Source organism: Amblyomma mixtum, chromosome 1 (genome assembly GCF_055824585.1).
Source record: "Amblyomma mixtum isolate Tamu chromosome 1, ASM5582458v1, whole genome shotgun sequence".
Lineage (NCBI taxonomy): Eukaryota > Metazoa > Arthropoda > Arachnida > Ixodida > Ixodidae > Amblyomma > Amblyomma mixtum.
In genome coordinates, this window is record NC_143012.1 from 235,909,403 (window position 1) to 235,927,939 (window position 18,537).

The window sequence follows — 18,537 nt, forward strand, 5'->3', positions numbered from 1 at the left end:
TGTTCGCGTAAGTGGGTGCGAAGGGAGTGCCCATGCTTGTTCCAAATACTTGAAGGTAGTGAGAAGAATCGAATTCAAAGTAGTTGAGTGTTAGTACCAATTCAAGTAGCGTGAGGTACACTTCAGTTTCGTGCGGGTGAGGACTTCGTGCGGGTGAGGACTGAGTTAGAATTTTGGAGACTGGGTCGATACCTTCATTTATGGGAATATTTGTGTACAAAGCGGCGACGTCAAGTGTGACAAGTATGCTATCTGCTGGGATAATGGAAGCGTGATTCAGAGACTCTATTATGCGGAGAAAGTGCGGTGTATCCTCGACAAAGGAAGGGAGGTGGGTAGGAATATCTGCAAGATAGTTGTTCAGGAAAATTGATAAGTTCTCTGTGGGCGTGTTATTGTTTTAAACGATAGGTCTGCCGGGGATATCTGCGGTAAACAAGTCTTCTGCGGAAACCTTATGGATTTTGGGAAGTAGGTAAAAGCGTCCTGCCTGTTTGTTTAGCGGATTTAAGAAGTGGTAGTCGGACTGCGTGATTAGTTCCCGTGATAATAAGTTTGCCAGTTTGTTCAGAATCAATTTGCAGAACTCTGAAGTGGGATCTGAATCTAATTTCCTATAATGACAAGGGTTGTTGAGTTGCCTAAAAGCTTCATTTTTGTATTTTTCGGCCGGCAGGATAACTATGCTACCTCCTTTGTCTGCAGGCTTAATGACTATATCGGTTCTAGAAGCTAAGTGGTTCAGAGTAGCCTGTTCTGTTGGGGTGACGTTTCTGCGTTTTCGAGCTTGCTTTGTTTGGTGTATAACTTCTTTCGACAGATTTAATGTACAAGTCTAATTCGGGACTCTGCTGCGCTTCCGGCGTCCATGTGCTTTCGGCTTTAAGAGGGATGGGATTAAGGCTGGTTACTTCAGTAGGGTGAGCACGTGTTGACCACGTGTTACAGGAAAGAGCTAGGTTAGTAATCGGGGTGTTCGTTTTTTTGGCAAAGAATTCCTTAATTCGCAATCTTCGCGCAAATTCTGTGATATCTCTGTGAAGTTCATACTCGTTAAAATTATTGTTAGTTGGACAAAATGTAAGGCCATGCTTCAGAATCCGTTTGTCGCTATCACTTAAGGATTTGGAAATATCGACAATGTTGCTGTCAGTGTCCTGCGGCGGAAAAGGCGTATCTTTTGTCTGTATCGAAATTGGCGGGCGGTTGTTGGAAATTGGCGGGCGCTGGTCCACCATTCCAACAGTATATCTAGGAGTACCACTTGATTGTTACCGAGAGCCTGATCGGTACTGGAATGAGCAAGCAGCGAAAGTCAAGGAAAAAAACCGATGCTTGGCAAGGACGACAATTGTCCATGTTCTCACGTGCCACTGTTTGTAATATTTTCCTTGCCGCAAAGATATGGTATGTGATGAGTGCGCTGAGCGCAGCGCGGGTCAACATTAAAAAAATCCATCGTGTTTTTGCCGTTTTTATTTGGTCTTCGACTTGGGAGAGGACCAGTCGAAAAAATTTGTTTTGTCCGTGAAGAAAGGTGGGCTTGGACTTGCACATCTATTTTTGAGACAAGTGGTCTCGCGTTTTATGTACCTCCGAGATCAAAACGACATGTTCCTACGCACCGTAGTGCAAACTCGGCTAGGTCGATTTCTTCCAGAGTTTCTTGTGTGTTCGTGCCAAAGCATGGGTGTGGCTGTGAGAGGGTATCTGCGAGAGGTCGTACTCGCGTATAGGATGTTGCATGTGCGATTTTCTATGGAATATTTGTGTGGCGTAGGGAGAAAAAATTGCATAAGGATTTAGTGGACATAATGCTACCTGTACCGATGTACCGTTTCCCACATCGTGGAGGCCCAGGAGCAGATGTTCTTAAGAGAGTAAAGAAGATGCCAGTATCGCCATCAGTCAAATCCTTTTTCTTTAAACTTCACACTAATACATTATCAGTCAAAACATGGATGCAAGATAAAGGCATCTTCATTCCCTGGTCAACTATCTGTTTTCTGTGCAAAAGAGCTGAAACCACAGAACACGTTTTTTTGGACTGTTGGGACCCCATCTTCTTCTGGGATGTTCTTCAAAGGACTTTAAAAAAATACTTACCCTTAGATTCCTATGGCATAAGATTTTTACCATTCCACGACGCAGATGGCATTCCATTGGATGCGATTGTGCTCCTGGGCCTGCACAGCTTGCGGAAAACAAGAATGCAGTTCAACCATGCTGATGTAGAAGTTCGTTCTGTACGGGAACACTTCATTCAAAGTGTTGTACGTTTCAGAGAAGTGTATCGAGGACTACCTGAACCGCCAGAATGGGTTGATGCGCTTGACGTTTTGACGCAACTGAAAAAATTTCAACATGCCGTGTCAGCCAAAGCCTGGTTGACACGTTTTATCAATTGTATATTGTTGTGAACGTCGAAGTCGGCAATAAAGAAAAAAAAAGTTTTTTATTTCTTCGCATTCCCAGGTGAAGAATTTTTGGCAGTCGCCGACGCAACCTCCAGAACAAACAAGAAATCCCTGCTCTCATTCCCGTTTCCGTGGTGTAGCGGTTATTACGTGCGCCTCACACGCGCAAGGTCCCCGGTTCGATTCCGGGCGGAAACATTATTTTTTTTTTATTTCTTCGCATTCCCAGGTGAAGAATTTTTGGCAGTCGCCGACGCAACCTCCAGAACAAACAAGAAATCCCTGCTCTCATTCCCGTTTCCGTGGTGTAGCGGTTATCACGTGCGCCTCACACGCGCAAGGTCCCCGGTTCGATCCCGGGCGGAAACATTATTTTTTTTTTTATTTCTTCGCATTCCCAGGTGAAGAATTTTTGGCAGTCGCCGACGCAACCTCCAGAACAAACAAGAAATCCCTGCTCTCATTCCCGTTTCCGTGGTGTAGCGGTTATCACGTGCGCCTCACACGCGCAAGGTCCCCGGTTCGATCCCGGGCGGAAACATTATTTTTTTTTTATTTCTTCGCATTCCCAGGTGAAGAATTTTTGGCAGTCGCCGACGCAACCTCCAGAACAAACAAGAAATCCCTGCTCTCATTCCCGTTTCCGTGGTGTAGCGGTTATCACGTGCGCCTCACACGCGCAAGATCCCCGGTTCGATCCCGGGCGGAAACATTATTTTTTTTTTATTTCTTCGCATTCCCAGGTGAAGAATTTTTGGCAGTCGCCGACGCAACCTCCAGAACAAACAAGAAATCCCTGCTCTCATTCCCGTTTCCATGGTGTAGCGGTTATCACGTGCGCTTCACACGCGGAAGGTCCCCGGTTCGATCCCGGGCGGAAACATTATTTTTTTTATTTCTTCGCATTCCCAGGTGAAGAATTTTTGGCAGTCGCCGACGCAACCTCCAGAACAAACAAGAAATCCCTGCTCTCATTCCCGTTTCCATGGTGTAGCGGTTATCACGTGCGCTTCACACGCGGAAGGTCCCGGTTCGATCCCGGGCGGAAACGTTATTTTTTTTTATTTCTTCGCATTCCCAGGTGACGAATTTTTGGCAGTCGCCGACGCAAACTCCAGAACAAACAAGAAATCCCTGCTCTCATTCGCGTTTCCGTGGTGAGATTCTGCTTCCGGCCACGCCAGTGAACGGACGCAGGATGCAGGGCTCCGTTGGAGCGGCTTCAGCGGCCGCGTCTGGCCGCGGTAACAGGTCTGCTGAACAAGAAAGTATGTATCAGGTTGTTTTACCAGGGCTGCCTACAGGGGGTTACGATTTGAATACAGTTTTTTTTGCACGCGGATATCTCGGCCCGCCCGTATCGGGTGGAAGATTTCCGGGACGCGTTGGCTCAGCATTCTTTGCTCCCGGACGTTATCGACCTGGGGGCGTATCGCATGAGCCATGTCTGGGCCGTCACTTTCAAAGAAGCCGAAACAGTGAAGAAGATTGCCAGCATAGGTGAACTTCGTGTGAAAGAACGGCGCTGCCTGGTGACTGACCCTGTGAACCGGGACGTGCGTGTGAAGCTGCACTTGGCTGCTCTACAACGTGCCTGACGAGGACGTGCGTGTCGCCTTCGCGCCGTACGGAAAAGTCTCTGAAGTGGCCCGAGAGCGCTGGCGAGTACAAGGCGTGTCGGAGAAGGGCTCAACCACCAGACTCATCACACTGAAGTTAAAAGCTGGCGTGAAGCTTGACGACTTGCCGCATCAGCTCAACGTCGGCGGGGAGCTAGCGCTGGTTGTCGTCCCGGGCAGGCCTCCGTTGTGCCTCCGCTGTCGAGGTACAGGCCATATCCGCAAAGAGTGTCGGGTCCCTCGGTGCGGTGCCTGCAGACGGTTCGGGCATGAAGACGGCCAGTGTGCTCGCAGTTACGCGAGCATTGCCGGTCCCGGGAACAGTGAAGACTGATCTGAGTTGCTGATGGACGAGGCGGATGCAGAGGAGGCAGCCAGGGCAACTGGCCAAGTTTTAGCTCAAAAGGCACCTTCGCTGACGCCTCTATCGAAAAAGATGGTTGGTTGGTTTATGGGGTTTAACGCCCCAAAGCGACTAAGGCTATGAGAGACGGCGTAGTGGAGGGCTCCGGAAATTTCGACCACCTGGGGTTCTTTAACGTGCACTGACATCGTAGAGTACAGGGGCCTCTAGAATTTCTCCTCCAAAGAAATTCGGCCGCCGCAGCCGGGATCGAACCCGTTCGACGACGAGCAGTGCTGTAAAGCCTAGTGGAGATGTGGGCCTTGAACCGAAGCAAGGAAGTATTTACAAGGCGGAAGATGTGACGAAAGCCACGGCCGAATCTCCGGAGAATGTGGAGGCTATCAGCACCGATGCCATAGACTTCAGCCAGGAAGCTGCCGGTCTTCCAGCCGGGAAACGCTCCCATGATGAGAACGTCGGCGAGAAGCCGCTGCCTAAAACACCGGGGATTCAACGCTCCACGTTGTAGCCCCATCCGAACATCCCGGCCGAACCCCGGCAGGCGGGGAAGCCGCCTCCGTAGCTGCTCAATGAGGTTTCGTGTTTTGTTTTTGTTTTTTCCTTTGTTGTGGTGGGAAGTACGCAGCAGACAGTGTGCCTTGGTCCGGAAAGGCTAGCGAGGGACATTCGTGTGGTTTCCCGACGTCAGCACTCGGATTCCTGGATCAACGACCATGTACACTGCACACCGTGAGTTAGAAAATGTTGCACAATTTTGTAGAGTGGGCGCTGCACCTCAATGGCATTCTATTCCAAGTACATGGCGATGAAAATAGATACAGCTCGGCGCGTAGCAACTTTGAACGTCAGAGGCCTTTGTGCAAGGAGGCGCCAATGTCAGCTGAATCGTCTACTTGCTGACAACGCGCTTGATGTAGTAGCTGTCCAGGAGACGAAAATAGAAAGTGAGGAAGCTACTGATCGTATGGTGTCCCACTTTCGTACAGTCTTCAATGTTTGTGTTTGTCATTCTTTTGGCACCTCGGGCGGGTGCGTTATTTTTATGGACAACAATCTAGGCATTATTGTAGTCTCTTTTCGCTTGTACCAGTGGATGTCTTGTCGTTGATTTTACGTTTTCTAATGTGTGTTGGCGAGTTATCTGTGTGTATGCACCAAACGTTGAAGCCGAATGCGAAGAGTTTTTCAATCGCCTTGAATATTATTTTGTTTTTGACAGAACCCTGCTGGTATTGGGTGATTTAAACTGTATTTGTGTAGCGGCGGACCGTAGGAAGCGGCTGCCGGTGCGCGAAAAAAGTGCTCAATTATTGAATAGTATTGTACGTGACCATTGTTTAGAAGACATCGGCGAATTGTTTACTTACGGTAATAGCCCTCAATATACACATTTACAGCGTGACAGCCATGCTAGGTTGGATAGACTGTATGCGTCTGCGGAACTCGTGCATCTCTGAATGAACTGTGATGTGCAGCCTGTTGCATTCAGCGACCACTTGCTCGTAATCGCAACCTTTGGTAAAAAAAAAAACAAAAAAAAACATAAGACCTTTAACTGGCACTTGTGGAAATTTAATGCTAAGCTGTTGGAAGACGAAGATTTCATAAATGAAACTACAAATGAACTGCACAGTTCACTAGAGACGCAGACTGACAGCTTGGCTGTTCAGTGGGAAGATTTCAAAGAATGGGTGAAGCGTAAAGCAATAGAAAAGATTTGTCTTAATAAGCATAAAGAGAAAGAAAAGGAAACTGAATTGAATGAGCAGTTAAAATTCCTGATCTGCATGGAAAGTTCTGAGCCCGGCCTTTTTTTGAAAGAATTGAGAGGAGTAAAAAGCCAGCTTGAACAAATAGACACAGAGAAGTACAAAGCAGCCGTCATTCGCTCTAGGTCTGAGAAATTGTGGACTGGTGAAACGCCGACTAAACGGGCTTTGTCCGACGAAAAGCGTTACATTCGCCAGAAAGAAATCGCGCAGATAAGACACGGGGCTGAAGTTTCTAGCGACACGAAAGTTATCCAGAAGGTTATAATGGACCACTTTAACGGCCTTCTCGGAAATAAGCGGGAGATGGATGAAGCATTTCTGGTTCATTTTTTGCCCCTATTGCCAAGGCTTGAGGATGAAGTGAAGGTGCGCCTTGAGATGCTAATTAGTGTCGGAGAAATTGAATCCGCGATAGATGAACTGCAAAACGGAAAAGCACCTGGCCGAGATGGACTAAGCGCCAATTTCTACAAAGAATTAAAATGCATGATAGCTCTGTTTCTGCTCAATGTGCTCTCTGAGGCGTACGAGCGCAAAAAAGTTCTACTTTCTTTTACTACATCACACATTGTCCTGATTCCCAAAACAGATGACCCGGAGAAGCGCTTGTTGGTGGGCTCTTATCGGCCGATAAGCCTCACCAACGTAGATTACAAGATATATATGAAAGTTCTAGCAAAGAGATTACAGGGCGTAATCAAAACATTGGTTGGACCACAGCAGACTTGTGGCATCAAAGGACGGAGCATCGTGACAAACATACGCGTTGCACGTAGCATACTGGAATGCAGTGACGCCCTTGGGGTGCGCATTGCAATGATTCAGTTGGATCTTGCGAAGGCCTTCGATCGGGTTTCACATAACGTTCTTTTTTGCATTCTTGACCATTTGAACGTAGGGTGCGTTGTAGCGGAAGGCGTGAGAATGGCTTATGCGAACTACAGCACGCGAGTAATCGTAAATAGGGAGTTGACAGACCGAATAGAAGTTAATTCTTCAGTGAGGCAGGGATGCCCTCTTTCGCCCCTACTGTTCGCGACTTACATAGAGCCACTCTGCTTGACCATAATTAAGAGTAACCGTATTTCCGGCTTTCAACTGCAGTCATCCCATATGAAAGTCCTCGCCTATGCAGATGATGTTTCTATTTTTTGCTCAAACAAGGACAGTGTTACTGAAGTTACCAGCCTAGTCGAAAAGTACTGTCAACAAACTGGCTGCCTGATAAACTGGGACAAGAGCTGTGGGTTTTGGCACGGTGATTGGGATGATGCACCGGAACACTTCTGTCGGTTGCAGTGGTCAAAACTGCCAACGCGGTATCTTGGCGTGCCTCTCGAATGTTATCGGGATCCCAACGACTGCTGGAACGATGAAGCGTCAAGGGCTAAGGAGAAGGCCGACTCGTGGCAAGGGAGGCAGCTATCAATGTTTTCGCGCGCCTCTGTCTTGTTGGGTTTGGGATGCCCCCCCCCCCTCCCCCCCTGCCTTGTGTATTAAGGCAGCTCGCGGTTCCCCTGCTGCCTAAGTGGATTAGGCAGCGACCTTCCAGGACCGTGGGACCATGGTGGCAGCGGCGAAGTCAAAGACCGCCGAAGGCCGAAGATGCGGCGACGATGGCGGCGTTCCGTGGCCGAGTCGACCCTCGGGTCAACGAACAGAGTGGTGGTGTGCTGAGTGAAAAACAGCAGTGTTTAATTACTGAGCCTCTACCCTCTCCCATCAACCGAGCTGCGAGAGTGCCCCCACGGCCCAGCGCCGCCCCTGCCGTGGGCGGTATCAACAGTATCCACAACGGTCCGTCTGATTGGACACGTCATTCTTCGAACTATTTCCCCAGACAGGGATCTGGGGAATACGAAGACTATTTAACGGGAAGTTGTTTTGAGACTCGAGAGCACTCCTGTTGACTCCTGAAGAAGTTCTCCCTTACACTGAGAGACCCTCTCAGTTACCCTTTGTTGTAAATAATGTAAATATACGTGTATAAAGTTTCTCCTTTTCCTTGTTCTCTACTCGTAACCCCGTCTCCCGCCTTCCTCGTCCCTTCTCCGGCCCGACCACGCTCACCCGATCCTAATAGTCTGTAACATTTTCCTTGTGTCAAAGATATGGTACCTAATGAATGTATTGAGTGCATCCCGAGCCAATATTCAAAGAATTCACCGCGTCTTTGCTGTTTTTCTCTGGGCGTCGACATGGGAGCGAACCAGTCACACCAATTTGTTTATTCCTGTCAAAGGTGGTGGCCTTGGTCTTGTTCATTTGTTTTTACGCCAGGTTGTATCACGATTTATGTTCCTCCGTGACCAGTCGGACAGTTTTTTGCGGACTGTTATTCAGCTGCGATTGCAGAGGCTGCTTCCTGAAATTGTGGTGTCTTCGAGTGAGAATATGCGTGGATCCGTCGTGGGGTACACGAGAGAGGTTGTACACTCGTTCAAGCTTCTCCAAGTGCGGTTTTCTCTTGACTACTTCAAAGAAAAAGCTGTATAAGGAATTAGTGGATGTAATGATGCCAATTCCTCTTTACCGAAGCCTGCACTGTGGGAGTCCAGGGCAGGATGTTTTAAAAAGAGTTAAAAGCATGCCAGTTAACCCATCTATGAAAGCGTTTTTCTACCAGTTACATTCAAATACGCTCCCTGTTAAAACATGGCTGAACGAAAAGTTGATTTTCGTCCCCTGGACAACTAACTGTATCCTATGCAAGAAGCCCGAGACAATAGAACACGTATTCCTGGATTGTTGGGACCCCATCTTTCACTGGGACGTCCTCCAAAGAACTATCAAGATAGATCTACCCCTGGACCCCTACGGTATTAGATTTTTGCACATTCAAAATGAAACAGGAGTGCCCTATGACTTACTGATGCTGGTCAGCCTCCACAGCTTGTGGAAAACCAGAATGCAGGTGCGGCATGCAGATGTAAACGTGCGGTCTGTGCGAGAAAACTTCATTGCAAGTGTCGTGTGCCTGAGAGAAGTATACCGAGCACAAGCTGAACAGCCTGACTGGCTCTCTATACTAGATGACTTGGCTGTATTGAAAAGATTTTAATCAATTGTATCAGCCGCATTGGGCTGAGGTGTTTTACATTTTTGTGTAATCTTGGTTCTGTGTCAAAATCGCCAATAAAGGAAAAAAAATTTCCATGATGTAGCGGTTATCACGTGCGCCTCACACGCGCAAGGTCCCCGGTTTGATCCCGGCCGGAAACATTGTTTTTTTTATTTGTTCGCATTCCCAGGGGAAGAATTTTTGGCAGTCGCGTACGCAACCTCCAGAGCAAACAGGAAATTCCTAATCTCATTCCCGTTTCCGTGGTGTAGCGGTTATCACGTGCGCCTCACACGCGCAAGGTCCCCGGTTCGATCCCGGGCGGAAACATTTTTTATGCGAAGCATATTAACGTAGGTTTCGGGCCTTCGCGCGACGCCCGGCGGTGCCCACCATTGACCTTGAAGTGAGATCACATGATGTGACGTCACGTGATGACGTCACACCGGCTGCAGATGGGGCCTCATATCGCGCCGTCAGACGTCGCCCGGCGGAGGCCTCCACGCTTCGGTTCGCACCGTCGCGCGCGACGCGGCGGCGGCGCCACCATCGCTGCATCACGTGATATGTGACGTCACGCCAGGGATGAAGCGGCGCGCGCCCGCCGTCGCGTCAGTCTCTGTGCCCGCAACCGCGCCAGCGTCTTTGCGCCGAGCGTGTATGCGGTCAAGATGCCTCCAAACGCTAACGACGTTAATAATAAGAATGCAAAACGAAGGCTGCTTCGCATCCACTGGGCTTAACCTTGATAAGCCTCCGACTTTTTGTTTGTTTTTATTTGTTCGCATTCCGAGGGGAAGAATTTTTGTCAGTCGCGTACGCAACCTCCAGAGCAAACAAGAAATCCCTGTTCTCATTCCCGTTTCCGTGGTGTGGCGGTTATCACGTGCGCCTCACACGCGCAAGGTCCCCGGTTCGATCCCGGGCGGAAACATTCTTTTTGTTTGTTTTTATTTGTTCGCATTCCTAGGGGAAGAGTTTTTGTCAGTCGCGTACGCAACCTCCAGAGCAAACAAGAAATCCCTGCCCACGTTCCCGTTTCCGTGGTGTAGCTTTTATCACGTGCGCCTCACACGCGCAAGATCCGTGGTTCGATCCCGGGCGGAAACATTGTTTTTGTTTTTTTTTTTACTTGTTCACATTCCCAGGGGAAAAATTTTTGGCAGTCGCGGACGCAGCCTCCAGAACAAACAAGAAATCCCTGCTTCCATTCCCGTTTCCGTGGTGTAGCGGTTGTCACGTGCGCCTCACACGCGCAAGGTCCCCGGTTCGATCCCGGGCGGAAACATTGTTTTGTTTTATTTGTTCGGGCGTGTTTTTGCATACTTAGCGCAATGTTTTTTGTCTGCCGCGGAAACGACCTCCAGAACAAACAACAAATCTCTCTCATATGTAAGTAAAAGAGCGCTAGACACGGGACGAAGGAGGGGTAATTATCAGAGGTGTAATCAAAGGACCCCTTCCAGGACTCGGCTTATGTTCTGAGGCCCCAGCTTCATGAAGACATGCATGTACCTATCCTCTGTCAATAAATAATAGGTAATGGCGGTATGATTGAATGATAAGGTATTTGCGAAAAGGAAATGAGGACGACCGTTCCTTTTGAGCAAATTATGTTCATATGGCGCTCACTAACGGCCATTTATCACTGTACCCAGATGGTCGTCCTGAAACAATATATTTTCGCTACAGTGTTGACGAGTTTTTGAAGGCGGTGAAATTGCAAGAAAGTACACCTGATTGGGTTCTGCGACTGGAACCTTTGACGGAACTTAGAGAATTTTAACCTCAAAACGCCAATGCTCAAGAGATGGTAGGCTACTTCTTTGTAGCCTCTAAACTTCTTCTGCGTCTATTTCGCTGCATTTTTTAGTTCTTGCTTTGTCGAAGACAGGTGATGAAGAAAATAAAAACACGAAATCTAGACTCCCATTCCCGTTTCCTTGGTGTAGCGGCTATCGCCTCACACATGCAAGGTCCCCGTTTCGATCTCAGTCGGAAGTATTTTGCTTTTGTTTTTATTGTCTCGTGTGGGTTTTTACACACACAGCGGAAAAACTTTGTCAGTCGCGGAAACAACCTCTGGAACAAACAAAAACTTTCAATTCCCATTCCCGTTTGCATGGTGTAGCGGTTATCATGATCGCCGTACACTCGCAAGGTCCACGATTTTGTCCCGGGGTGGAAACATTTGCTTTGGTTTCGTTTGTTGCTTTGTTGAGCCGTTAGCGACGCAGTATACAGATTTTCGGCAGACTTTTCCACGACTTTGAGAACACACTAGAAATGATTGTTTCCATCTTCGTTTCGGAGAAACACGAGGACGCCGTTCCATTCTGTTGCGTTTCTCGATCTTCTCCGCAACAAGGGGTCTATCCACTTCATGTTGAGGCAGTAGGACCACATATCAAACATTTCAGGTGTCAAAATTATAGAGCTGATAATCTTTTTCTTGTGGTAAGCTTGTTATTTATGTGACAAGAGACGTTTAAGCAGTGCACTACTTTTTCGTCGTGGAGGGATTCTTTGCACGGAGGCTGAATGTGGGCGGAGCTTCACTGCAGACTTAAGTTGTATCCAACTATAACTAGAATAACGTGAGATACTGAGATACTAGAATAGAAATATTGACGGTAATGGTCCATTCTTCCTATATGCAGCAAAATCTTTCTTTTACATAGTTTCCATCGCTCGCACTGAGCAGTTATGACTTCCACAGGAAACCAATTGGGAAAGCTTTGGACGATAGCAAAAACGTTCAAAGCAAAAAAATACACGCCTGCCCACGAGACGTGTGAGGATATATTAATTGTTGTAGTGAAATCTTACAATATATCTAAAAATTGCTGTCATAAACTGTTTCCCGTTCAAAAATGCTTTCGTCCAGAATTGGGTATAAAGCTACTCCTTGGCTCTGTTTTCTTTCATGCGCGCCTAGACTTCAGGGATACCTTGCAGAATGTTGTGGACCTGAAGAAAATTAGTTCCATCGAAGAATTTCAGACGTCGCATATCTGAATGGTAAGCTCCGAATCGCACTGTCAAAGAGAAAACTCGTGTCATATAGAGTTATTGGTCAAAAGCCGTCGCTCTGTTGTCGGGGACCCGGAACCGAAAGGGGTCAAACTTAAACTTCTCTGGCATAAAATAGGTAGAAACTAGATAAAATAGGTAGAAACTGCCTGTGGTCTGGTGCTCGACTTATTTAGCGTCAAATGCTTGGAAAATGGGTCTTTGACCCCACCTTCAGTTGAAGATAAAAACCCTTGTGCCATGACGCTCTTTGGCCATAGGTGCGCTTGCGCCATAAAAAATCATCATCATTAACATTCCCATATGTACATGTGTAAATAAAAGTTTTTCTAATCACATCATCGGATTTGCGAGAAGGTGCTCCGCATTTGCTTGGTTTTGTGTTGCCGCTCGGGGTTGTACGTTTCAACTCTCATAAGAACCACTAGAGAAGGACCTTCAGTCGATTGCTCGACCGGCAGCCGTCTTTTTCAAAGCAGTCCTTCGTTGTCTGCTTTCGCCTCCCCAAAACACATTTCACTATGAGAAAGGCAACTGCAGATGAGCATACTGGTTTAGGCCACTTCTGGTCTTCCAACAGATTAAGTAAACGAGCGCTTTTGTTTTTCGTCTCGACGGAAACGCGGCCAGTGCCGAATCTGTAGGGCTTATGGCATGGTGACTGGAGATGCCATCCTGAGGCCTACGAGAATCTAAAGTTTTCAAGTGGCCCGTGTACTTACCTTGGAATTCCCTTGCATACCAAAATAATGCGCGTACTGGAACGCGAGAGCCAGCGTATTATAAAGCTGTCGAATAGATGGTTAGGTGGAGGTTTGTCGATATTTGCGAGAGCGGCCATTTGCAATGTGTTGGTATTTGCCAAACTGTGGCACACCCTGCATGTTTCCTTTTGAATCGAGCCAATGTGAGGGAGATCAACCGAGTGTTTAAGGAATTTGTGTGGCAGTCTACTTTTGGGAGATAAAGCCACGATGACATCATCCGGTCTTTAGCTGGTGGGGGCCTAGCGCTACCGAATCTAATTGTGACGTAACGCATATCTCACTGGTGCATATGATCGCCCTAACTGCTTTCAGATTGGAACGGTCGGCTTTCGCTATTGATGAGCTGGAATGGTTGGAGGCTTTAGCCATGGCTGTCCCTACCCCTGAAGGGCAATGTCTCTGGAATGGGAGAGGGCAGTATGGCTGGTGCTGACCAGTAATCCTGGTATGTTTTCCCTGGTCTCTGTCGTTAAAACGCGGATCGATTATTAGCCCCGCTTGCGACGTATCAAGCGTTTGTTTAGCGAAAGTCATCTGAAGTAAATAAGTAGGTATTGTTTTTAGTTTGATCTTTTATCCTCTACTTGTGCCTCTTGGGATTGCGTCCTATATTTATTAAGTAACTGCCTCCCTTACCTAAATGCTGATGTGAATTCGAAGCAACGATTATAAATTTAGCTATTTTCTCGCCAAGAAATAAGAAGTTCAGTTCGTAGAAAATAGTCATAAATTTAATAACTTTATGTAGATTCGTTTTTATAGACTTCGTAATGTTTTTTTTTTGTTGAAATATCACCAGTCGATCAGATATTGCATAATTAAAAAGCATACGTATAAGATACCAACGAAGACTGCGCATTTAGAATATCCGTCACATGAAGACGCGAAAAAATACGAATCAAAAAGAGTGACTGGGAAGCAGAATCATTTTTTTATTGCTATTTACTGCATGTCTTCTAGAACTACTTTCACCACATTAAAAGACTTACGTATATGAATGGAATACTTCGGAAACTCTTGATATGGTGACGACGTGTTAGAGCTTGGAACTCTAGACTTCAATTTCAGAAAATTATCCAGAACCAAGCATTCAAAGTAAAACTGTACGCTTGTGCATTGGAAGGAAGAAAAGTACACTGTTGTTTAAAAGACTCGCGAAAACTAATGCTTTAATTACGTAAAGACACTATCAACGGAAAAGAAATTAGCAGGGGAATAAGAATATGTTGAAATGTCTTTGGCACGCACTCAGAAGTTGTTAACGGCGCATTATCATGCTTTTTGCAAAAGGTCGGCATATGACCGACGTATAGTGAGTAACCTGCCATGGCAGTCTCTCGGAGACAAGGGTATGCTCTCGATATAAGACCGAGAGCGGCTCAGCTAATTACGGAAAGAAAAATGACCATCCATAACGCTCAGAAACAGAATGAGCGCAGGGTGGATTAGAGAACAAAGGCGTGTTGATTACATCCTGGCTTGGAAGGGCCCTTAGCGCGTTTAAGCAGGGCTATTGCACAGGTGCGACATCGGTAAACAGCCCACATTTCACGGCTACGGGCTCTTAGGCGCGTCCAGAGTTGTACTAAGTAAGCTACTGAAACAGTGGTATAGCGGTTCGTAAAAGATGATTGGGGCCAACACGTGATCTCGCATATACAGCATTCGGAACCCGGATGTTGCGAGCGCCCAACACCACACAATACAGGCTTGTTATTAACATGCGTGAGTTGTGTAGGTACCAAACTCAGCGCCGTTTGATCCGCGCTCTGTCCCATTTGTTCCCTTCCTACGTCCCTATTTTCGTTTGTGCGGTTCCATTATGCGCGCCGTATGATCCGTCTTGTTCTGTGCGATGTGCGGAGTGTTTTGCGTGGTGAGAAGAAATCCATCTACTGAACGACACGTGTAAGAAAAGCGTCTTCGGTGCTTCGCATCGCTTTTGGCATTAGTAGATCGTCAAAGAAAGCCTTATTTCAGGAAGAGGTGGTCCAAACTCTACGCGAATAAGGATATACCCAGTGTTTCAGGGAAGCCCGCCACTAATTTAAAAACAGGTTTTTTGAGGTAAAGAGAAGTGCACGAGACTCTCGTGTACTTCTTTATGAAGTTCACACTTTTGCCAGGCTTGGAAGCTACAGAAGCGCACAGAGAACCGTTCGGACTTCTGGTTTCTTCTTCAGCACTTTTTAAGCCACGAGAAACACAGCGTGAGAGCAATGCTCGATAATATACGGGTTGTTCTGCTCTCGAGAATAAGATTCAAAATCAGATATAAAAAAATCTTATTAACGTCGCTTCATGGTAACCAACAAACACTGCGTGAATGCTGGATGCAGCTTTATTTCATTCCCGCTTTCTGAGCTGGTAGTGTTTTAATCAAAGCTGTTGCTGAGGAGATAATGGCAGGAATGAATGAGTGAGTGAAGGCATGTTTATTTATAGACGGGTCGCTCTGAGGCCTAAAGGGAGAAAGAGGATGAGAAGAGAATGGTAGCAGGCGGCGGAGAAGGCTCGACTTCTCGGCGAAAGCTAGAAACGAGTCTACCACCGCTCTCGAAGAGTTAGACGATCCTCCCGGTAGCCGAATACAGGTCTCGTACGTCGGCCTCACAGTACGGTCGAGGTGGAGCTCCCTATAGGTCAGTGGGTCCAACATTCCTAGATCAAATGAGATTCGGTGGTAGAACTCTCAGTGAGTCCGCAAATCGGGCAGCTGGGCGCTAGAGCGGGGTCCGCTTGTGGGTCCAGTCCCGGGCTGAGGCGTCAAGGTCGGATTCGTTGGGTTCAGTGGTTGAATCGGTACGGGCTTGCTCCGTACCGTTCCGTTCCTTCGGGGCCTGTTCCGTCGCCGTTGGTCAATTTTGTCCGGAGTGAGGACGAAGCCTGAGCGGAGACGGTCGCAGCGAAGCACTTTTTATTAGTGTTGTCGGTAAACATTAAGTCTGCCCTTATAAAAATGATCTATAGACAGTCAATAGACTTCTTATTGACTCTATTGACTTCCTATAGATTTTGCTTTTTGTCTATGCATAGTCTATAGATTGTCAATAGACAAAAGCCTATTAAAAGTGTATGGCCATAAATTTATAGAATATCTATAGACTGTCTACGGCATTTATATTGCCTATAGACTTTTGTCTATAGACAGTCTATAGACTTTATAGACAGAAGTCTATAGACACTCTAGAGACTCTCTAAATTTTTTTTTGTAAGGGTGGTTTAGTGTGCGCTGTGTCTGTTCTCTTCTGAGATGAGGTAGATAAACAATGTATAAAGTGCGCACTCCAAACTCTTCTGAGTGTGCATGCGGAATGTCTAAGGCACAATGGCAATTTGATTAAGCTATAGTTCCAAGTCTATGAACATGTTATTTATCATCTGTTTGAAGTCCACCATACGGGAAAAAAAATTGTCGATTATCTTGAAAGCGCGAATCTGGCTGTCATAATCATGTTGGCAGAGGTGATAAGTTATGGAATAATGGTTACTTAGGCTACTCAGGCGAAGTCGGGTGTTGCATTTAAAATTCACGTTTCGTCAAACTGTGGCCTGTTTAATTCATTTGAAGCGGCAGAAAAGCCTCAGGAATCGAAAACCTCGAGGGCAAGTGTTAATGCAATATTGAACTTGCAGACACTAGGGAACAATTTCCCATCACTACTCTTTTTGAGGCTGGCAAAAGGCTGGTTGCCGTGTCGTTGTAAACGAAAAGTAAAAAGAAACACTTACGTGGATGCTTACGTCAAGACAAAATAAACGGGGGAATGAAAACGGTGCGGAAATGTCCTGCCGTGAAGCGGTTAGCTTTGGATTCTTTACTTGCCGTCACTGGTTTGGGGGCAAGCAGGCTGAAAGATCAGCTGATATGTTTCCAGCTTGTTCGTTGTTCTCCTATTCGTAAGACTGCAATAGCTGTATCCGCAGTCAGTTGACCTTTGCCTTGGTTTCGGGCCAACAAGCTTGCTCCTGCAAGAAGGGCATCAACAAGTATCGAGACTTCATTTTTTCGCTTGATATATGTCAAAAAATGGCCCCGCTCCCTCCAATGTGCTGAATGCACATTTATAATTAGCACAGAAAAAAAAATCGCAGAAGCAGAAGAAGGCGAAAACTCACACAGACCAAACTTAAGTAATACGATACTCACTGCGCTTTGCGACGAACTTGATTATGCTTTTAATCTTTAGTGAAATGCCAAATTTCTTTCCCGTTTCTAAAGTATTGAACGCCTGTACAGGGCTCCATCATTTTTTTTTTTTGCTTGCAGAGCTATTTTGCCACTGAGAGGAGGTGAATCGCAGTGGCGCGGTGACTGTGATCAAATGACTCCACGTCGCCTAAGGACAGACTAAGAAAAAAAAGAAGCAAAATGCACATGCACAAATATAACCGCGGTCTGCATTGTCTGTTGCCTTTCCACCGTCGCAAAAGAAACGGCCGTGAGACCTGGCGCCCTGTTTTTTTTTTTCGTATCACTTAACGTCGCAGATGCATATGTAGATATCTCCTGCTTTTTTATCTTTTTAAACTGGCCCAGCTATTGCAAGGAAGAGAAGCCAATAAGAAATGCCGAAGAAAATAATCAATGCAAGGCGCATTATGTATTGAGGTAAAGGCGAATGATTTGTCGTGGCACGTCGGGACTTGTGTTTTCTCAGGCTTTTCCATCTTTTCGCCTACGCAGGACGCTTTCAACTTTGACTGTCAAGGCATTCAAGAGCGAAAAATAAGGAGAAGTTTTCAAAAATCCCAGAGAACAAAGGCGACAAACGAGAACGAGCTACCGACGCCATGCGAGAGACAGCTTTTTTCTTCTTTTTTTTTCTTCTTTCGCGGTAAAAGCTGGAGTTGGTTCAAGGAAAGTGCGAAACGTTTTTGTGTCCCTTGAATTTAGGGCAAAAAATTAAGGAGCAAAACACAACACGGAGATGATGTTTCTTTTTGGAATCGGAGTGCACTCCAGCATCAAGCCGTGTTTTGACGGGGAAACGCTGGCTATACATAGAATTTCTCTATTTTTGTTTCAGTTGCTTACTTGTTGCTTTTTATGCAGATGTCTGTTGAGTGCGTGTCAGGTGCGTTTCTGATTTATCTGAACTTAATACCCTGCTGCGGTACTGATTCGTGCTTTGGTGGAGGCGCCGATAAGATAGTTACCCAACTACAAAAACAATATTTAATCTCTTGGGGGCATCTCACTTGTGTTCACTTCTGTAACGCGCTGTGAGGGAAGAGGGGTACATGGAGAGAGAGATAAAATTGGCTCAGTGTTGCCTTTGGGTCTCTTTTTAATTACCTTCTCACCCCTTTTTATACCTAAAGCTATGTCTTACTATTTAAACGTTTGGATCCAAACCTGCGTCAACTGTGAACGCTACAAATGCTTGCCCTCCCCCCCCCTCCCCCACGGCCACTCTCACCACCAACAAAAAAGAGTAAAATGCTGAGGCAGCGTATGAGCATCGAGCGTTACCAATATCGAACGAATAATGCGTCAT

The 18,537-nt window shown here is 46.5% G+C and overlaps 10 non-coding genes across 10 annotated transcripts; all 10 read left to right on the forward strand.

The window, feature by feature from the left end:
- The first annotated feature begins 2,542 nt into the window (after window positions 1–2,542).
- TRNAV-CAC (transfer RNA valine (anticodon CAC)) lies at window positions 2,543–2,615 on the forward strand. Its single transcript has one exon. It is a non-coding gene; the product is annotated as a tRNA-Val (tRNA).
- Window positions 2,616–2,713: 98 nt separating this feature from the next.
- Window positions 2,714–2,786, forward strand: TRNAV-CAC (transfer RNA valine (anticodon CAC)). Its single transcript has one exon. It is a non-coding gene; the product is annotated as a tRNA-Val (tRNA).
- Window positions 2,787–2,885: 99 nt separating this feature from the next.
- Window positions 2,886–2,958, forward strand: TRNAV-CAC (transfer RNA valine (anticodon CAC)). Its single transcript has one exon. It is a non-coding gene; the product is annotated as a tRNA-Val (tRNA).
- Window positions 2,959–3,056: 98 nt separating this feature from the next.
- On the forward strand, window positions 3,057–3,129 carry TRNAV-CAC (transfer RNA valine (anticodon CAC)). Its single transcript has one exon. It is a non-coding gene; the product is annotated as a tRNA-Val (tRNA).
- Window positions 3,130–3,227: 98 nt separating this feature from the next.
- Window positions 3,228–3,300, forward strand: TRNAV-CAC (transfer RNA valine (anticodon CAC)). The gene has a single exon. It is a non-coding gene; the product is annotated as a tRNA-Val (tRNA).
- Window positions 3,301–3,396: 96 nt separating this feature from the next.
- Window positions 3,397–3,468, forward strand: TRNAV-CAC (transfer RNA valine (anticodon CAC)). Its single transcript has one exon. It is a non-coding gene; the product is annotated as a tRNA-Val (tRNA).
- Window positions 3,469–9,493: 6,025 nt separating this feature from the next.
- TRNAV-CAC (transfer RNA valine (anticodon CAC)) lies at window positions 9,494–9,566 on the forward strand. The gene has a single exon. It is a non-coding gene; the product is annotated as a tRNA-Val (tRNA).
- Window positions 9,567–10,097: 531 nt separating this feature from the next.
- Window positions 10,098–10,170, forward strand: TRNAV-CAC (transfer RNA valine (anticodon CAC)). The gene has a single exon. It is a non-coding gene; the product is annotated as a tRNA-Val (tRNA).
- Window positions 10,171–10,273: 103 nt separating this feature from the next.
- On the forward strand, window positions 10,274–10,346 carry TRNAV-CAC (transfer RNA valine (anticodon CAC)). The gene has a single exon. It is a non-coding gene; the product is annotated as a tRNA-Val (tRNA).
- A 105-nt stretch (window positions 10,347–10,451) lies between these two features.
- Window positions 10,452–10,524, forward strand: TRNAV-CAC (transfer RNA valine (anticodon CAC)). The gene has a single exon. It is a non-coding gene; the product is annotated as a tRNA-Val (tRNA).
- The last annotated feature ends 8,013 nt before the right edge of the window (window positions 10,525–18,537 follow it).